This window comes from Pseudopodoces humilis, chromosome 8 (genome assembly GCF_049639895.1).
Source record: "Pseudopodoces humilis isolate 2021_Gansu_Grassland_sample_001 chromosome 8, ASM4963989v1, whole genome shotgun sequence".
NCBI classification, from domain to species: domain Eukaryota; kingdom Metazoa; phylum Chordata; class Aves; order Passeriformes; family Paridae; genus Pseudopodoces; species Pseudopodoces humilis.
Window position 1 is genome coordinate 26,997,924 of NC_142207.1, and position 13,048 is coordinate 27,010,971.

The following is a 13,048-nucleotide window of genomic DNA, read 5'->3' on the forward strand; positions in this document are numbered from 1 at the left end:
AATACTTCTCTGGGAAACCTGTTCCAGTGCACAGTCACTCCCACAGTGAAGTTCCTCCTTATATTAAGGTGGAACTTTCTATGGTTGTGTTGCTGGTTGTTTTTTGGATGTAGGGGGTGTTAAACTGTAATCCATGAACAGATTTTTCTACCTTTTTATTAACATAGACAGTTAATGATGCATGGCCTGTCTCTTAAGGAGTCCATCTGCTGTATCTTCTATTTCAATTAACAGCAGATTCTTTCCCAAAGCTCTGTGGTCAGTACTGGAAACTGAAAATGTCCCAAAATGTAGCACACCAGAGTCCCTGTGGTCCCTTCCAGAAAAAAATCCCAAATAAGGAAAAGGCAAAGCCTTTTAAGGACTGTGGTACCAAATTTGTTTAAAAAGAAAATCCAATGAAACCAGCACATTCAGCAACAGCCCTTGCAAAGCAGCCCAGCTGACAGCTGGCAGCAGCTCCAGCAGTTCCCCATGTCAGCCAGAGGCCTGGAGAAGGAATGCAGCTCTGCAGAAGCCTCGCTCCCATACACATGGGGAAGCACCCTCAGCACACCCTGACCTTACACACTGACATTTCAAAATGAGTTGTCCTTGCCCAGGTCTTTTGGCACTGCAGAAAAACAGCCCATGCTATCACATGTTTGACCATTTCCCTCTATTGAACCACTTCTGCAGAGCTGGGCTCTGACTTCACAGCCAGCTCAGTGAGGATGCACAGCCTGGTAGGTCAAGTTCAGCCCAGAATAAGTACCATACCATGGTACAAAATGTCTTTTTGTCATCAGTAACAGCAATCCTGAGGTTTTTCTTTTTTAATTCATAAAAACATCTAATACAAGGCTAAGCAGCTCTCTAGATGGAAGAAGATATTATTCACTTAAAATAGTGAACAGTAGTTTAAAGGTGTGCAGTTCAGGTTAACTAATTACATTGCTGCATTCTTTTAATATGAGGCAACAATGATAATAACTAACCCTTTTTTGCAGTTTAGTAGACCTTGCAACTACAAGATGATCCCTCTTTCATTAAAGAAGTCCCTTGTTACAGCTTAAGAAACCATGTTTTGCTTTTCAGCCATTCTCACTAAAATGCTTTAGAAGACACCAACATTCACTCACAGGTTGATGTTTAGAGGACCTGACTGCATTCAGTGTTTCTGGAAATCCAACACTGGGACAGCAACTAAAAATTTCGAACACTTCCTCATCTGGAAGGTAATGTACAAAATAATCATGGTTGTGTACAGGTTAACTTCAAAGAGAGGAACAGGCGTTAAAATGCCAATGTGTCAAACTCATTCCAGAAGCAAAGAAAACACAAACCCATCATTCTTTGTCAAGAGATCACAGAATGGGTTGGGTTGGAAGGGACCACAATGGGTCAGCTGCTCCAACCTCCCTGCTCAAGCAGGGCCACCCTAGAGCATGTGGCACTGCACAGGATTAGGTCTGGACAGTTCTTGAATATCTCCAGTGAAAGAGACTCTGCACCCTCTCTGGGCAACCTGTTCCAGTGCTTAGTCACTGCACAGTAAAGAAATTCTTCCTCCTGTTCACACGGAACTTCCAAACCCTCAACTTCTGCCCATTGCTTCCTGTCCTATTGCTCAGCACAACCAAGAAGAGCCTGTTCCATCCTCTTAGGACTCTCCCTTTAGATATTTATACACATTAATGAGGTCCCCTTTCAGTCACGTCTTCATTGCAATCCTTGTTGTACTCATGGTAGTGCAATTGATGAATTTACACACATAACCATCCCTTGCCAGATTATGCAACAGTAGAGTGACTTTCCAGACTGCCAAATCATGGAATCACAGAATGGTTTAGGTTGGAAGGAACCTTAAAGATCACATAGCTCCAACTCCCAAGCCACAGGGAGGAATGTCAATCACTAGATGAGGTAGCCCAGAGCCTCATCCAAACTGGCCTTGAACACCTCCAGGGATGGTATCCACATTCAAACAGCTTTCCTTGTTCAGAACTTCCTTAGTTCTGTAGGTTTACTCTCTTTACTACAATTTTTTACTACAAAATAAAAGTACAACACTTCTTATTATAGAGTACCCTTCATCCTTAAAGACCCTGTGGACACTAAACCCTCTCAAAGAACAGTCAGAAGTTTCAGGACTGAGCACTCAGTGGAACAAACAGCAGCACACTGCTGCAGCCTGCTCCACAGCTGGCTCTCATGTCATATTCTTGGCTAAGGACATAGAACCAAACTCCTACTCACATCAAAGATCTGCAAAACTGCCAATACAGTAGAGGTCTGACAGGACCTAAGTTTAAAACATCTCTTCCCCAGAAACTCAGCTACAGGGGATGTAGACTGCACCTGTTTCAGACATGTGAGGGGCTTGCGTTTTTCACAGCAGTAAAAATTTGTGTGGCTACCAGCCATGTGGTGATGCAGACCCAATAACACACAATTTGGATCATCTCGTATCAAAAAGCCCAGTCTTCCTCGCCACCAGGGCTTCTTCCAACCACCACCTTCTGCTCTCTTCACAAGCCCACAGGCACTTTTCTTACATAGCAGCTGCTTTAGTCCATCTGTACTTGCCTCATACTTCAGATCTCTTCAGGGCACCTCCTGCCCCACCTGCACTAGAGCTCTGTGCACCTGACAGCACGCATCTGATATTTTGACTCCTTTCTCCTGCTCTTTCCTTACATTTCAGACCTGGCTGCCTTTCTGCTGGCCAGATGAATTACCCAGTCCTTTTTGGCTTCCACTCTGTTTGTATACAACATAATTTGGTTATTGTAGAGGAAGAAACCCTCAAGAATTTTAACGAGCAGTAGGTTTCCTTCTTCTATCGTAGTAATAAAGTGCATGCAGCACATGGGAGACCTCAGTAGCTGTGGGAACAGATGATGAAGCTTCTTTACACCTTAAAGCTGTGTAGTCTATCCCCACACCATCCCTCATCCAACGTACCCAGCGCAAGGACCACAAGCTCCAATTCTAACACCAAAGCACAACATCATGACAGCACCTTCATAAACCAGCCAATTCAAAACAATTTCTAGCCAAAACAAAGTTATTAATGGAAAACAGGAACACAGAAAAGGCAACATCTCATTTAGACCTTGCCCTAAAGGTCACTAAATCAAATTCTACACAGGCTAGTATTACTGCATAAAATAGTTATTCCCTCAGTGACACAGAAATAAGTCCCATAGTGATGATATTTTGGGACCTGGAGGTTTTCCACTGCTACCACAAACCACAGCTTCTCAACACATTCTGAGAAGTGCCACCACACCCAAATTGCATGTGCAATGGTTTTCTTGCATTTAATTTTACACAGAGAACCATACACAGCACTGTAATTTAGATACTAAAAGGGAATAACTCAAGTGTAGTGCAGAAGAGGAAGCCACAAACTGGATGTGTGTTGGACAGTACATACTCAAAGCTGGTTTTATATTACTAAGTAATTTAGTCTAAAACAACTCAAACAAACATTTGAGTATGTGATTGAGCTTCAAGCCATCCAGAGACCAAATACTCTTTATTGGCAGTTGTACCTAACGAATAAGAAAGTTTCAAGTCTTGATCTGCCACTATGAACCACTCTTCTGCAGCAATGAAAGCCAGGTGCAACAGTCAGCATTCAGGCAGACACTCCAGGTTTGAACCTTCAGGGCAAGTACTGCACACATTTCTAATAAAATTAGCCAAGATCCTGAAGAGCTATCCTGATTTGGAAATGTCTCACAGCACCAACAATATCTTTTGGTGGTGTTCCAGGTAAGACTCGGTCAATCACCATAAACTCTTGCACAGGTTTTACAGAAGGTTGGGCGAACAAACACCACTCCACCTACCCCAAATGCAAAGTGCTTATTTTGAAATGCTGCCAGGCAGGTTGGCTTTACCAGCACAGAAAGATAACTCTGTGAGACTGAGCACAATAGTGGCAGCAGCTTCCCGAATGCCAACTCGAAACACACCCACAACCTTCAAGGAGAGTCACCTTCCAAGAAATCATGCTCACAGCTCCCTTGGCTATGCATAGCACAAACAGATAACATTGCTCAACTCCACCCAGGACATAAACCAGCAGCAACCCTCTCAAAAATGCAGTTCATGGTAACACCAGGCTTAAGTTACCACTTTAAAAAAAACAAACAAAAAAAAACCAACCAGACCTTCAGTCAAAGGAAATCAAATAAAACTGTACCAGTTCACACAGGACAAAATCTGTCTCCAACTCTGAGTAGCAGCACACTGGTATTAACAAACAGGTGAGGCTTCTTTGCCATTTGAACTCACCTTTCCAACACTTGGGAGATTAGATTCGTCAGTAACTTAAATACTGGACACAGTACACTGCCATAGGCTTTTTTTTCAGCCAGCAAACCACTCGAGAGAGTACTGAAAGGCCTATTATGAAGGCCAATCGCTATCCTTTTCTTGAATGACCACATGAAAATCAGTGACTGTTCCACAGTGGTTTGAAAGGGCCTTTTGTCTGAAGGAAAGGACACGGAGTCACAAAGTATTGCAGATTCATTTGTAACTCATGGCTTTTGAAGAAACTGCAGAACTTCAGTTAAAAGCAAACCAAGAAAAGAACAAGCTTTGAAAATGTTATGCCACAATCCTTTCCTACTATGTACATACAGAGCATATTGTCAGCCTCTTTTGTATTATAAAAAGATGGGCTGGCATTCTATATTATTGTTGTTTTACAAGAGAAGCTTAAAACACTTGCAGAGTTTTGACTTTATTCCCAAACACTAATTAGGGTCTGCAGCACTATTGTATAAACAGAAAATCATCAGGAGCTTTTTCTGGTACAACATCCAGTAAAAGTGTAACTGTACTGGGATATTAAGTGAAACCATTGTCACTGATGCTTAATAGTCACTTTAGTAATTGAGCAAATTTGGCATCACCCAAAAAGTATAAGATGGCCAATTCAAGAAAAAGACTTATTTTATACTGAGAAACCAGTATTATACTCTAATTTTGAAGTCTGTTTCTGAAGTCACTCACAAAAAAAAAAAAAGTTAATTACAACTGCCAAAAACTTCCCAGAAGAAGAAAATGTTTTACTTCTCCATCTACCCTGATGACACTTCAGTTCCCAGATTTTACATGCAAAGGCGCATACACATTCAAAATGGGACTTGCACACATGATTTCATTAGTTTCTGAACAAGCTTCAGATGGACAAACCTCCAGCAGGAATAACAGTGGAAGATAAAAACCTAAAACAGATTTCTTCTAACCCACACCCAGAACAAGGGAATTATTACACTTCCATTCAGAAACAAGAGTTAGAGCTGACAGACTTGTCCTCTTCCTAGTATGTTCCACCCACATACCATGAAACTAAACAGTCAAAAAGTGTCGGTTTTCACTCCCAACTCCTTGCCACATCCAAAAATTTATATTTCTTGTGCTCCCACAATGGCACCGAAATGAAACAATGTATTTTGTACACACCATTGGTCAAGGTGCCAGTTACATTTAGCTCTTCTGACCACCTTATCAAATTACATCAGGTGAGGAGCTGCTCCTTGGCATGTTACAAGACTGCACAAGGGCCAAAATTTTTGTCCTAAGAAGCAGCCACAATGCCACTCCCATACATACATCGGAAGTAAAAGTCCTGCCATGATAAATACACCCCCAAGGTAACTACACACACCCCCTCATCTCATGCTCTCCAAAACAAGAGCTTACTGTTCTGAGGACTGTAAAGAGACTCTTGCCAATGCAAAGTAGAAGCTAAACAATGCCGCACATCTTGAAGCTCAAGGTGCTCACGAACACACAGGGCATAGAGGTGTGATGTGCAAAGCCCCCTGTTAATCTCATTGAAGTGCAGGATCCAAATTCTTTGATTTAATAATGATATGGAGCACTGCTTTCAAACAACTTTTAACAGGAGAAGGTGCCCAGTCTAAAGTAAAGGTGCTTCACTACTGTTTCTTTTTATACTAGAGGAAGAAAACTGAGAAAGCTGGTGAAGCATCTGAGGAAGGAAGGCAAGAGGAACAGAGAAACTGAAGCATTAGAACAGTGCAGAAAAACAGAGAGAGTAACACCAGACAGGAACCATAATTCTCAAGAGTAACGTGGACAATAAAATCCTTGATATTAGCTACAAATCAACTACAATTAACAGTTAACTGTTATTTTTACTCCCCAGATCTTCGTGCGAAGTCTCACTTTGGTGTTCTGCTCCAAGTCATTACACAGCTTTACTTTTATCCTCCAGTGCACAATGAAAAGTGGAGTTTGACCTTTCCTTTAGATTTGTAAAGCACCACAGCAGATTGTTTTGAGAACATGACTGAGGTGGGGTTTTTATGTATTCTGCATGACTAACATTGCTAACACTGTCTAAAGACATCTGAGAGGTGGCCTCTGAAAACTCACCAGGAAACACAGTCCCTTAGAATGCCAACAGAAGCCATATGCATGGGTGAAAAGGTACACAAACATAACAGTTTGCGGGGATTAATACCAAATACAGGCTGTCTACAATTGCTGACAGGCACAGGTTTGGTACTTCCATGATTGCTAGAGAAAAACTTGAAGAAAATATAAAACACATTGTAGGCCACTGGAAACTTTGTACTTTCTCTTAAAAACAGGCCTGAATTAATTTCAGCTCCAGACAAGCATTTCCTTAAGATTTGGGAAACAGCAGGAAGGTGTCCTGACATAGCCTTGTTTCCGATTCTTTGAGCAAGAAGGACTAGATAAGAATAACTGTTCCACATTCGGAATCAAACCTCTGAACACAAGCATCTTTCTGTGTTGAATTCTTAGGCTCATTACTGTATGTCAGCCAACACAATAATTCTCAAGCACATTTCTTCTCAGGCATCTGCCTCAGCCTAAGGACTGTGGAAACAGACTCTTCACTTAAGGATTACCCTGAGGACATTCTGAAGGGTACTTAGTTTAATTCATCTTAATCATAGCATTTTTTTATGCAGTAAATTTCCTGGAGTTGTGACCTTACCTCCTTACACAGTTATACAGCACCTGACACAGTACAAGCCTTATCTTGATTAGCGTCTCATTACATTTAACAGATCCTGCTGTTCTCAAAGGGCCAAACTCCTTCCACTCCCCTAGCACAATTAGTGGGAGAGCACTCACAGCCTAGCAGCAGTGTTCAGCTCCAGCAGTTTGTGATGGCGCCTCACTAAATTCATCAACCTGTTCTGACCTGGAAATCATTCTGCATTTGCACGGTTTGACTGTATTCACAGAAACAATTGTGGCAAGGGCACAGTGTCCCACTCACAGCAGCTTAAAGCCTCTAGTTAGTGGCATTCAACAGGTTGCCATCCAGGATTTCTTTCATGGACAGTACAAATACATTTCTAGTTAACCTGATATTCTACATGCAGCAGCCTTTTCCACTTTTGGTGTAGGAAGTTTTTAGTTTACCTCCCTGAATCACCATATTTTGGAAAATACTTTATAACTGCATCAAGAGCCCAAAAAAACAGATGAAAATTGCCTCTTGCATACACTGGTCATTCAAATTTAAAGGTTAAAAAAAACATTTCCCACAGAAGATCATTAGCTGCCTCGAAGCACATTTTCAAGCTGAAACCAACCAAATCAATCCAGTGGAATGTGACCTGGAATGAAGCAGATGGATTTGTCTGTGGTGCCTCTTAGTTCTCCTAAAGAAAACAAATCTGGTAGTATAAGTGATTCACATCTCCAAGTGATGAGGCTGAGGGTGGGGAAGGAGCTTACACTATTAATTTACAGCTCAACAAAGGAGGCATTGCATTCTGATAGAGAACAGAAGAGTACTGCCAGCTGCCACTGCTTATCAACGAATTCCATACCTACTAATTTTTTTAATGCATAGTAAAAAAGACAACAAAGACTTAAAAAACCCTAAACCAAACACAAAACCAGTAAAAACCCCCGCCCCCTCCCATCATCATCTTGGCGGTCTTTTACCTTGGCAGAGATAAAAAAGAACGCCAAACGGGTGGCTTTTATGCCGAAACAGCAGCCGAGGCACGGCAAGCTCCGTGCCTACCCTGCGGTGTGGCAGCGCCGGCAGCAGCGTTCTCAGCCGTGCCAGAGCCCCCGGCGGCGGTTCGGGACCGAACGCTCCGCTGGCTCAGCGCGCCGGGCACGGGCGGCTGCGCTCGGCGACACCCGGCTCCCCGGGCGCGCAGTTAATCATTTATGGCCGAGGCTGTTACCGAATAGCCTTGAACAGCCCAGCCCAGCCCAGCCCAGCCCCGCTCGGGCTCCGGAGGCGCCGAGGGCTGGCGGAGCGGCGGCCGAGGGGGAGCGGCGGCGAGCGGCTCCCGGGCGCTGGCGGAGCGGGTCCCGGCGCACGCCGGGCGGGGTCCAGGGACCGGGGCCGGCCTGGCTGCGGTTCCCGTGCCGCCAGGAGGGGCCCACCCGCAGCCGGGGCTCGGCGCCGGGACCCGAGGCGAAAGACCAGCGGGTGGGGCGCCGCGGCGACCGCACCCCTCCCTCCCCGGCACCCCTCGGCACGAAACACCCGGCGGCCCCGCGCAGGTGCCGCTGAGGGGAGGCGGCGGCGGCTCCTTACCTGGTGCGGCCGCGGCGGAGGCCGAGGAGGGGCTGGGGCCGGTGGCGGCCGTGGCACCGCCGCCCTCCCGCGGACACGCCTCGCGCCCCGCCCCGCGCGGCAGCACCGCCCCCGGCCCGCCCCGGGCTGGGCTCGGGGCCGGGGGCGCCGCCGGGCGGGAGCTCCGGGACGGGCCCGCGGCGCTTCCGCAGAGCTGCGCGGGTCCCGGGCCCACTGCCTGCAGGGCCACAGCGCTTGTGAGGGACGGAGAGCGGCCCCCCCCGGCCCCAGGGGTTGGCTTCGGCCGCGGGCACATGATTTACGTGTACCCCGCTGCCAAGCACAAATAAAACACCACGACGCGCAAGGACAGCGCTGGGCCTCCTGTAAGGAACTGTTCACGAACTTCTCCGTAAGTGAAAGTAAACAGGCGACATCAATCACGGCCAGCAAATGAATTTCAGCCTCGAGATGACCGAGAGGGGACTTCATTAATGAGTATAAATATTTAAATGGGGGGGGGCGGGGGGCGGATGTGCTGAGAGGATGGATCAGGCTCTTCTCGGTGGTGCTGAGCAATAGGACAAGAGGCACCGAGTAGAAACTCATGTACAGGAAGTTCCACATGAACATGTGAAAGAACTTCTTTACTGTGCAATGACCATGCATGAGAACCAATTGCCCAAGAGCTGTAGAGTTTCTCTCTCTGGAGATACTCAAGAACCATCTGAACACAATCCTGTGCTTTGTACTCTGGGATAACCCTGCTTGAGCAGGGAGGTTGGTCTGGATGACCCACTGTAATCCCTTCCAACCTTACCCATTCTGTGATGCTGTAAATCTCTGTGAATACTCATGGCAAATAATGAGAATACAAAAATTTACCACAACTTTTTCAGTAATCACTATTTTAAAATACCACCTAAAAGATGCAAATAAAATACAGTCAGAATTGTTAACACAAAGATTAAGAAGCAATAAATAACTATCCACTTAAATTTAAACACTAAAATGCAGAGGGACAACCATCTACTGGAGCAAAAAAACAACCAAACAACCGAAAAAAAACCTCACAACCAAAAACCCTCCAAAATTCCATAAACAACTACAGACTGGTTTTAATATCAGCATCGACGTCTTACACTGCTGTAAGCATTTCCCTTAACCCAAACACATATCAGTTTTAATTTTTGTTAGCAAGGAGTGCCACAAGTACTGGAAAATCATGGGACTTTCTTGTTCGTACCACACCTCTACTTGACTCCCTCCCCTCAGCCAGGAAATGAACTTTCACCCTCAGAGTTTGGAGACAGCACTTGAGCCTTACTGTTTTCAGCCAAGGATTCAGAAACTGCTGCACTGAAAATCATCCAAGGTGCAACTTATACCGAGAACGTATCCGACCCACGCTGCAAACTGGGCAGAGCCGGCAGCATTTCCTCCTGGCAGGGAACCACGGCAGTGGGATGGTGCAAGGTTCGCTGCAACAGCAGTGCCCCAGGAAACCTCACTGAGCACCTTCTGCTCTAGTCAGGCATCGTGGCTTCATTGAGTATCTGTCAAATACACTCGTCCACCTGCTGCAGAAAGCTGGGCAATAATTACATAGTCAATGTTGCGGTGAGGCCACAGGTTGAGAGTTATGTCTGCAATTGGAATCATGTCTTCAAAACTAGTCAGATCTTCAGTAAACACTAGTTTATTTTAAACAACGCAACTTGGAATGTCCAGGCTTGTATTTGGCTTGTATTTGTAGGGAGAGTGCTCTTTACAATAATACTAACATTTGTCTGCACCCTGAGCTGTATGATTTTTGCCTGGGAGCTTTGGAAACGATTCTGAAGTTCAGGAGAATGGTGGATTATATTCATAAAACAAGGGTGCCACTGACCTTTCAGCACAAGAGAATTGATGTGAATCAGGGACCTGAGATTCATCCAAAGGAACACAGTGGAGACTCACAGGATGAAAGGCTATAAAGGCTTTACAAATTATATTTGGATGGGGGAGAGCAGGGAGAAAGAGAATGTGGGAAAAAGAAGAATGAAAAAAGGATCCTGCTGTTTAGCTCATGCATAAACTGTATGTGCCTAGTCAAAGGTCACTCCTTTTATTTTCTCATTAATTTCAATGACGGTAAATGGTATATGAAGAGCAATCTAAAAATAAGAACAGCCAGAAATAGCTTAGGTTTTTTGTGTGACAGTGTGGCAGGAAGAAAAACCTGAACTGAAACTTCATTCCAGATCTTTACTTCTGACTTTTGAAAAAGTAGTGACTTAAAGTTAATTATTTCAGATGAACTGTAAATCTATTTAGGGAAGTTAAACAAAAATTAAGTGGTCTACTTTTTAATGTATTTTCCAATAAAGTTTTTATACTCTGTGTATTCTGATATTAATTCCTGAGGGTTGTTTTTTTCATCTACTGCTCTTGTGAGAAATGGTGTATATGGACAGTTTTGAGGGGGAGTTTTCTGGGTTCTAAACACCAGTGAGAAAAAAAAACCCACTAAATACTAGGCAGCTGTAAACAAATAGAGGAGGAATAACAGCTTTGGGAAGCCTTCAGCTTCATGCAAAAGCTGGCACAAGGAAATTGCCATCCACAGCAACTGAAAGTAGAGGCTGAAATGGGAACATAAAAGGGATAATGTATGTTTTGCTGTGGGAGTCACAAATGGCTGCCTCAAACAAGTCTTTGGGCAACAGGAGCTCTTCATACAGAGACTGATGCAATGTCTTCCCACTTTTTTTTTTTTCTAGGAAATAATGGGCCAATATCTAGAAGGTGATCTCCAGAGAAGGTGACACAGATTCTACAGCAGCATTGAAAGAATTTTAGCATTACTCCACCAGCTTTTTAATTTTTTTGCAGCAAATGTGCAAATCTGCATTGACTTGCACCATATTTGACTGTATGCTGAGCTTACATTTGCAAAAAGAGGACACCAGCTGCCCAGAGTTTAGTTCTCATCTTCTGTTCATGCCAAATAGCAGTATGAACCTTATGGTTAACACATGTTGCAGTGGTTCACTTTCTGTGTAGAGGTTGGTATCTGATAAAGGTAAAACGATATGCAACAACAATTAACCACCCCAGCTGGAACATTTGGGCTATATTAGAAGTGAGATGACCTGCTCAAAGCACCAACTTTGGATTTTGCATTAAATCCTTAGGTCACTGTATTTCCTGCACCACCATGGTCATATTTCTGATGTGAACCCAGTCAACTCATTTGATTTCTCTCAGCCTCAGTTTGCCATCTGCAGAAGAAGAAAGAATTTCCAGACCTCAGTGTATATGACAAAGATTAAGAGATACTCCAGGTGTAACTGTACAATGTAGTAACTTTGGCAGGAAAGGTGTCTGAATGATTTCTTGCTCACTTGCAGCCTCCCTGACTCCATCCTGACACTGTAATTTGTTATTCTATTCAGTTTTTGAAGCCTACCCACCATCCATCCAGGCCACTGAAATGACCTGGGTTAAAAAAAGCACACCACACCCCCCCAGTTCTTTAAAGGTTTTTTTTACTGAGATCCAGTTGTTATTGAAGCTCCAGCAGCTGGTGACATGTCATGAAAAGGACCTTGAAAAGCAACATGTCATACTCTAACATCAGATAATGAGCTGCAGTAATCCAGAGGGATGTCACAGCACAGCCTTTGTAAAGTCACTGTTTTTGAAGGGGAAAAACACCCCTCACATATGATATGGGTTCAATATCTGGTCCTACTTGATCAGTCTTGGGGCTAGGGATGGAACAGGAGCCAACTGAAAGCAAAGGTAATAGAACAATTACATAGGGATATATTTTATCTCCATTATCTCCTTCAAACACCTACTGCTCCCACAAGACTGACAGACTCCAACACTTCATTGCATCAGTAACACCACATCCTCTTGGACTGCTCCTTGGCAATCAGTTTTAAAGTACTGCCTGAAGCAGGTCACTGCCGTTTTTCCTGACTACAGATAAGAGACAGTAGCAAAGAAAGAAATGGTGCAGGGAACTTCTTATCTGCAGAAATAAAGCACAGGTTTTCTGAGTCCTGCCCAATGCACTGACTACAAAGCCTCATCTCCTGCTATTTGGTGAGGTCTGTTGACTCCCCAAAGGGACTGTGTGCCACATGCAGTAGCAATAGGAGGCGTGGAGCAGGGAGGAGAGGTGTCTGGAAGGGAGTGAGGTGTGTTTCTCTAAATATGTATTAGTTTGTTGGTTTCAATAACAGAATCAGTGATTAAGAGTTTGTTAATTTGCAACAAATTAAATCAGTTGAAATTCCCCTGGCTCAAAACTCTTCCTGGCTCACAACAAGGGAAAATTGATTCAACACAAAAATTTGGAAATAAAGTAGTACAGTCACAGTGGTCTGGCAACAGATCTGAGGGTGAAGATATGGAAAACAGCAAATTACATGTTGTGCAGCAGTTGCTAATCTAGGGCATAAATATAACAAGGGTCTTTTAAGCCAGGAGAAGGACTGATAA

The 13,048-nt window shown here is 44.1% G+C and overlaps 1 protein-coding gene across 3 annotated transcripts in view; it reads right to left on the reverse strand.

Annotated features, from left to right (window-relative positions):
- SPATS2L (spermatogenesis associated serine rich 2 like) overlaps positions 1-8,665 on the reverse strand; it is a 76,783-nt gene extending 68,118 nt beyond the window's left edge. The window contains exon 1 of one of the 3 annotated variants that reach the window (XM_014249625.2): positions 8,573-8,665. The gene's annotated coding sequence lies outside the window, so the exon portion shown is untranslated. Of the gene's footprint in view, positions 1-7,962; positions 8,149-8,572 lie in introns of those variants that run through there. The other 2 variants (XM_005519913.3, XM_014249627.2) reach the window with 2 other exon arrangements.
- Between the last annotated feature and the right edge of the window lie 4,383 nt (positions 8,666-13,048).